Raw genomic sequence first — 9,055 nt, forward strand, 5'->3', positions numbered from 1 at the left:
TTTGAACATCTCCTGTGAGTCCAGTCATAGATTCCGATGCTCCACTACAGGTTTACTGTATACCTTGGACATTCTTATTGACGATGAAACACAGAAATAGCATTCGAATTTAATACAAAAGGCACAATGCCGACTAAAGTACAAGAGGACTGACACTCTAACTTTCTATGATTTGAACCTCTCCTGTGAGTCCAGTTTTAGTTTCCGATTTTTCACTTCAGGAATACTGTATCCCTTGGACCTTCTTATAGACGATGAAACACAGAAATTGCATCCCAATTTAATGCAAAAGGCACAATGCTGACTTAAGTACAAGAGGACTGACACTCTCACTTTCAATTATTTGAACCTCTCCTGTGAGTTCAGTTTGAGATTACGATGCTTCACTTCAGAATTACTGTATCCCTTGAACCTTCTTATTGACGATGAAACACAGAAATTGTATTCGAATTTAAGACAAATGGCTCAATGCCGACTTAAGTACTAGTAGTCTGACACTCTAACTTTCTATGATTTGAACCGCTCCTGTGAGTCCAGTTTTAGATTCTGATGCTTTATTTCAGGTTTGCTGTATCCCTTGGACCTTCGTGTTGACGATGAAACACAGAAATTGCATCCATATTTAATACAAAAGGCACAATGCCGACTTAAGTACAAGAGGACTGACACTCTAACTTTCTATGATTTGAACCTCTCCTGTGAGTCCAGTTTTAGATTCCGATGCTTCACTTTAGGTTTACTGTATACCTTGGACCTTCTTATTGACGATGAAACATAGAAATTGCATCCGAATTTAACACAAAAGGCACAATGCCGACTTAAGTACAAGACGACTGACACTCTCACTTTCTATGATTTGAACCTCTCCTGTGAGTCCTGTTTTAGATTCCAATGCTTCACTTCAGGTTTACTGTATAACATGGACCTTCTTATTAACGATGAAACAGTGAAATTGCATCCTAATTTAATACAAAAGGCACAATGCCGACTTAAATACAAGAGGACTGACATTCTCACTTTCTATGTTTTGAACCTTTCCTGTGAGACCAGTTTTAGATTTCGATGCTTCACTTCAGTTTTACTGTATACCTTGCACCTTCTTATTGACGATGAAACACAGAAATTGCATCCGAATTTAAAACAGAAGGCACAATGAAGACTTAAGTACAAGAGGTCTGACACTCTAACTTTCTATGATTTGAACCTCTCCTGTGACTCCAGTTTTAGATTCCGATGCTTCACTTCACGTTTACTGTATCCCTTGGACCTTCGTATTTGCGATGAAACACAGAAATTGCATCCGAATTTAATACAAAACAAACAATGCCGACTTAAGTACAAGAGGACTGACACTCTAACTTTCTATGATTTGAACCTCTCCTGTGAGTCCAGTTTTGGTTTCCGATGCTTTACTTCAGGTTTACTGTATACTTTGGACCTTCCTATTGACGAATAAACACGGAAATTGCATAGGAATTAAATTCAAAAGGCACAATGCCGGCTTAAGTACAAGAGGACTGACACTCTTACTTTCTATGATTTGAACCTCTCCTGTGAGACCAGTTTTAGATTCCGATGCTTCATTTCATATTTACTGTATCCCTTCTACCTTCTTATTGACGATGAAGCACTGAACTTGCATGGGAATTGAATTCAAAAGGCACAATGCCGACTTATGTACAAGAGGACTGACACTCTAACTTTCTATGATTTGAACCTCTCCTGTGAGTCTAGTTTCAGATTCTGATGCTTCACTTCAGGTTTACTGTATACCTTGGACCTTCTTATAGACGATGAAAAACAGAAATTGCATCGGAAATAAATTCAAAAGGCACAATGCCGACTTAAGTACAAGAGCAGGGATACTCTAACTTTCAATGATATGAACCTCTCCTGTGAGTCCAGTTTTAGATTCCGATGCTTTAATTCAGGTTTACTGTATACCTTGGACCTTCTTATTGACGATGAAGCACAGAAATTGCGTCGGAATGAAATACAAAAGGCATAATGCCGACTTAAGTACAAGAGGACAGACACTCTAACTTTCTATGATTTGAAACTCTCCTGTGAGTCCAGTTTTAGATTCCGATACTTCACTTCAGGTTTACTGTATCCCTTGGACCTTGTTATTGACGAAGAAACACAGAGATTGCATCCGAATTTAATACAAAAGGCACAGTGCCGACTTAAGTACAAGAGGACTGACACTCTAACTTTCTATGATTTGAACTTCTCCTGTGAGTCCAGTTTTAGATTCCGATGCGTCACTTCAGGTTTAGTGTATCCCTTGGACCTTCTTATTGTCGAGGAAACACAGAAATTGCATCGGAATTAAATTCAAAAGCCACAATGCCGACTTAAGTACAAGAGGACTGACACTCTATCTTTCTATGATTTGCACCTCTCCTGTGAGACCAGTTTTAGATTCCGATGCTTCATTTCAGAATTACTGTATCCGTTCTACCTTCTTGTTGACGATGAAGCACTGAACTTGCATGGGAAATAAATTCAAAAGGCACAATGCCGACTTATGTACAAGCGGTCTGACACCCTAACTTTCTATGATTTGAACCTCTCCTGTGAGTCCAGTTTCAGATTCCGATGCTTCACCTCAGGTTTACTGTATCCCTGGGTCCTTTCTATTGACGATGAAGCACAGAAATTTCATCGGAATTAAATTAAAAATGCACAATGCCGACTTTAGTACAAGAGGACTGACACTCTAACTTTTAATGTTTTGAAACTCTTCTGTGAGTCCAGTTTTTGTTCCCGATGCTTCACTTCAGGTTTACTGTATACCTTGGACCTTCTTATTGACGATGAAACACAGATATTGCATCCGATTTTTATACAAGAGCTACAATGCCGATTTAAGTACAAGTGGACTAACACTCTAACTTACTATGATTTGAACATCTCCCGTGAGTCCAGTCATAGATTCCGATGCTCCACTACTGGTTTACTGTATACCTTGGATTTTCTTATTGACGATGAAACACAGAAATAGCATTCGAATTTAATACAAAAGGCACAATGCCGACAAAAGTACAAGAGGACTGACACTCTAACTTTCTATGATTTGAACCTCTCATGTGAGACCAGTTTTAGATTCCGATGCTTTACTTCGGGTTTACTGTATACCTTGGACCTTCTAATTGTCGATCAAACACAGAAATTGCATCCGAATTTAATACAAGAGGGACAATGCTGACTTAAGTACAAGAGGACTGACACTCTAACTTTCTATGATTTGAACCTCTCCTGTGACTCCAGTTTTAGATTCCGATGCTTCACTTCAGGTTTACTCTATCCCTTGGACCATCTTATTGACAATGAAACACAGAAATTGCATCCGAATTTAATACAAAAGTCACAATGCCGACTTAGGTACAAGATTACTTACACTCTAACTTTCTATGATTTGAACCCCTCCTGTGAGTCCAGTTTTAGATTCCGATGCTTTACTTCGGGTTTACTGTATACCTTGGACCTTCTAATTGTCGATCAAACACAGAAATTGCATCCGAATTTAATACAAGAGGGACAATGCTGACTTAAGTACAAGAGGACTGACACTCTAACTTTCTATGATTTGAACCGCTCCTGTGAGTCCAGTTTTGGATTCCGATGCTTCACCTCTGGTTTACTGTATACCTTGGACTTTGTGATTGACGATGGAACACAGAAATTGCATCGGAATTAAATTCAAAAGGCAAAATGCCGACTTAGGTACAAGAGGACTGACACTCTAACTTTCTATGATTTGAACCTCTCCTGTGACTCCAGTTTTAGATTCCGATGCTTCACTTCACGTTTACTGCATCCCTTGGACCTTCTTATTTTAAGATGAAACACAGAAATTGCATCCGAATTTAATACAAAACAAACAATGCTGACTTAAGTACAAGAGGACTGACACTCTAACTTTCTATGATTTGAACCTCTCCTGTGAGTCCAGTTTTGGTTTCCGATGCTTCACTTCAGGTTTACTGTATACTTTGGACCTTCCTATTGACGAATAAACACAGAATTTGCTTAGGAATTAAATTCAAAAGGCACAATGCCGGCTTAAGTACAAGAGGACTGACACTCTAACTTTCTATGATTTGAACCTCTCCTGTGAGACCAGTTTTAGATTCCGATGCTTCATGTCATATTTACTGTATCCCCTCTACCTTCTTATTGACGATGAAGCACTGAACTTGCATGGGAATTAAATTCAAAAGGCACAATGCCGACTTATGTACAAGAGGACTGACACTCTAACTTTCTGTGATTTGAACCTCTCCTGTGAGTCCAGTTACAGATTCCGATGCTTCACTTCAGGTTTACTGTATACCTTGGACCTTCTTATAGACGATGAAAAACAGAAATTGCATCGGAAATAAATTCAAAAGTCACAATGCCGACTTAAGTACAAGAGGAGGGATACTCAAACTTTCTATGATACGAACCTCTCCTGTGAGTCCAGTTTTAGATTCCGATGCTTTAATTCAGTTTTACTGTATACCTTGGACCTTCTTATTGACGGTGAAGCACAGAAATTGCGTCGGAATTAAATACAAAAGGCATAATGCCGACTTAAGTACAAGAGGACAGACACTCTAACTTTCTATGATTTGAAACTCTCCTGTGAGTCCAGTTTTAGATTCCGATACTTCACTTCAGGTTTACTGTATCCCTTGGACCTTGTTATTGACGAAGAACCACAGAGATTGCATCCGAATTTAATACAAAAGGCACAGTGCCGACTTAAGTACAAGAGGACTGACACTCTAACTTTCTATGATTTGAACCTCTCCTGTGAGTCCAGTTTTAGATTCCGATGCGTCACTTCAGGTTTAGTGTATCCCTTGGACCTTCTTATTGTCGAGGAAACACAGAAATTGCATCGGAAATAAATTAAAAAGCCACAATGCCGACTTAAGTACAAGAGGACTGACACTCTAACTTTCTATGATTTGCACCTCTCCTGTGAGACCAGTTTTAGATTCCGATGCTTCATTTCAGATTTACTGTATCCGTTCTACCTTCTTATTGACGATGAAGCACTGAACTTGCATGGGAATTAAATTCAAAAGGCACAATGGCGACTTATGTACAAGAGGACTGACACCCTAACTTTCTATGATTTGAACCTCTCCTGTGAGTCCAGTTTCAGATTCCGATGCTTCACTTCAGGTTTACTGTATCCCTGGGTCCTTCTTATTGACGATGAAGCACAGAAATTTCATCGGAATTAAATTAAAAATGCACAATGCCGACTTAAGTACAAGAGGACTGACACTCTAACTTTTAATGCTTTGAAACTCTTCTGTGAGTCCAGTTTTAGATTCCGATGCTTCACTTCAGGTTTACTGTATACCTTGGACCTTCTTATTGACGATGAAACACAGATATTGCATCCGAATTTAATACAAGAGCCACAATGCCGACTTAAGTACAAGTGGACTGACACTCTAACTTACTATGATTTGAACATCTCCTGTGAGTCCAGTCATAGATTCCGATGCTCCACTACAGGTTTACTGTATACCTTGGACCTTCTTATTGACGATGAAACACAGAAATAGCATTCGAATTTAATACAAAAGGCACAATGCCGACTAAAGTACAAGAGGACTGACAATCTAACTTTCTATGATTTGAACCTCTCCTGTGAGTCCAGTTTTAGTTTCCGATTCTTCACTTCAGGAATACTGTATCCCTTGGACCTTCTTATAGACGATGAAACACAGAAATTGCATCCCAATTTAATGCAAAAGGCACAATGCTGACTTAAGTACAAGAGGACTGACACTCTCACTTTCAATTATTTGAACCTCTCCTGTGAGTTCAGTTTGAGATTCCGATGCTTCACTTCAGAATTACTGTATCCCTTGGACCTTCTTATTGACGATGAAACACAGAAATTGTATTCGAATTTAAGACAAATGGCACAATGCCGACTTAAGTACTAGTAGTCTGACACTCTAACTTTCTATGATTTGAACCTCTCCTGTGAGTCCAGTTTTGGTTTCCGATGCTTCACTTCAGGTTTACTGTATACTTTGGACCTTCCTATTGACGAATAAACACGGAAATTGCATAGGAATTAAATTCAAAAGGCACAATGCCGGCTTAAGTACAAGAGGACTGACACTCTTACTTTCTATGATTTGAACCTCTCCTGTGAGACCAGTTTTAGATTCCGATGCTTCATTTCATATTTACTGTATCCCTTCTACCTTCTTATTGACGATGAAGCACTGAACTTGCATGGGAATTGAATTCAAAAGGCACAATGCCGACTTATGTACAAGAGGACTGACACTCTAACTTTCCATGATTTGAACCTCTCCTGTGAGTCTAGTTTCAGATTCTGATGCTTCACTTCAGGTTTACTGTATACCTTGGACCTTCTTATAGACGATGAAAAACAGAAATTGCATCGGAAATAAATTCAAAAGGCACAATGCCGACTTAAGTACAAGAGGAGGGATACTCTAACTTTCTATGATATGAACCTCTCCTGTGAGTCCAGTTTTAGATTCCGATGCTTTAATTCAGGTTTACTGTATACCTTGGACCTTCTTATTGACGATGAAGCACAGAAATTGCGTCCTAATGAAATACAAAAGGCATAATGCCGACTTAAGTACAAGAGGACAGACACTCTAACTTTCTATGATTTGAAACTCTCCTGTGAGTCCAGTTTTAGATTCCGATACTTCACTTCAGGTTTACTGTATCCCTTGGACCTTGTTATTGACGAAGAAACACAGAGATTGCATCCGAATTTAATACAAAAGGCACAGTGCCGACTTAAGTACAAGAGGACTGACACTCTAACTTTCTATGATTTGAACTTCTCCTGTGAGTCCAGTTTTAGATTCCGATGCGTCACTTCAGGTTTAGTGTATCCCTTGGACCTTCTTATTGTCGAGGAAACACAGAAATTGCATCGGAATTAAATTCAAAAGCCACAATGCCGACTTAAGTACAAGAGGACTGACACTCTATCTTTCTATGATTTGCACCTCTCCTGTGAGACCAGTTTTAGATTCCGATGCTTCATTTCAGAATTACTGTATCCGTTCTACCTTCTTGTTGACGATGAAGCACTGAACTTGCAAGGGAATTAAATTCAAAAGGCACAATGCCGACTTATGTACAAGAGGTCTGACACCCTAACTTTCTATGATTTGAACCTCTCCTGTGAGTCCAGTTTCAGATTCCGATGCTTCACCTCAGGTTTACTGTATCCCTGGGTCCTTTCTATTGACGATGAAGCACAGAAATTTCATCGGAATTAAATTAAAAATGCACAATGCCGACTTTAGTACAAGAGGACTGACACTCTAACTTTTAATGTTTTGAAACTCTTCTGTGAGTCCAGTTTTTGTTCCCGATGCTTCACTTCAGGTTTACTGTATACCTTGGACCTTCTTATTGACGATGAAACACAGATATTGCATCCGATTTTTATACAAGAGCTACAATGCCGATTTAAGTACAAGTGGACTAACACTCTAACTTACTATGATTTGAACATCTCCCGTGAGTCCAGTCATAGATTCCGATGCTCCACTACTGGTTTACTGTATACCTTGGATTTTCTTATTGACGATGAAACACAGAAATAGCATTCGAATTTAATACAAAAGGCACAATGCCGACAAAAGTACAAGAGGACTGACACTCTAACTTTCTATGATTTGAACCTCTCATGTGAGACCAGTTTTAGATTCCGATGCTTTACTTCGGGTTTACTGTATACCTTGGACCTTCTAATTGTCGATCAAACACAGAAATTGCATCCGAATTTAATACAAGAGGGACAATGCTGACTTAAGTACAAGAGGACTGACACTCTAACTTTCTATGATTTGAACCTCTCCTGTGACTCCAGTTTTAGATTCCGATGCTTCACTTCAGGTTAACTCTATCCCTTGGACCATCTTATTGACAATGAAACACAGAAATTGCATCCGAATTTAATACAAAAGTCACAATGCCGACTTAAGTACAAGATTACTTACACTCTAACTTTCTATGATTTGAACCCCTCCTGTGAGTCCAGTTTTAGATTCCGATGCTTTACTTCGGGTTTACTGTATACCTTGGACCTTCTAATTGTCGATCAAACACAGAAATTGCATCCGAATTTAATACAAGAGGGACAATGCTGACTTAAGTACAAGAGGACTGACACTCTAACTTTCTATGATATGAACCTCTCTTGTCAGCCCAATTTTAGACTCCGATGCTTCACTTCATGTTTACTGTATCCCTCGGACCTTCTTATTGACGATGAAACACAGAAATTGGATCCGAATTTAATACAAAAGGCACAATGCCGACTTAAGTACAAGAGGACAGACACTCTAACTTTCTATGACTTGAACCTCTCCTGTGAGTCCAGTTTTAGTTTCGGTTGCTTCACTTCAGGTTTACTATATACCTTCGACATTCTTATTGACGATGAAACACTGAAATTGCATCCGAATTTAATTCAAATGGCACAATGCCGACTTAAGTACAAGAGGACTGACACTCTAACTTTCTATGACTTGAACCTCTCCTGTGAGTCCAGTTTTAGTTTCGGTTGCTTCACTTCAGGTTTACTATATACCTTCGACCTTCTTATTGACGATGAAACACTGAAATTGCATCCGAATTTTATACATGTGGCACAATGCCGACTTAAGTACAAGAGGACTGACACTCTAACTTTCTATGATTTGAACCGCTCCTGTGAGTCCAGTTTTGGATTCCGATGCTTCACCTCTGGTTTACTGTATACCTTGGACTTTCTGATTGACGATGGAACACAGAAATTGCATCGGAATTAAATTCAAAAGGCACAATGCCGACTTAGGTACAAGAGGACTGACACTCTAACTTTCTATGATTTGAACCTCTCCTGTGACTCCAGTTTTAGATTCCGATGCTTCACTTCACGTTTACTGTATCCCTTGGACCTTCTTATTTTAAGATGAAACACAGAAATTGCATCCGAATTTAATACAAAACAAACAATGCTGACTTAAGTACAAGAGGACTGACACTCTAA

This window comes from Schistocerca serialis, chromosome 5, assembly GCF_023864345.2.
Source record: "Schistocerca serialis cubense isolate TAMUIC-IGC-003099 chromosome 5, iqSchSeri2.2, whole genome shotgun sequence".
NCBI classification, from domain to species: domain Eukaryota; kingdom Metazoa; phylum Arthropoda; class Insecta; order Orthoptera; family Acrididae; genus Schistocerca; species Schistocerca serialis.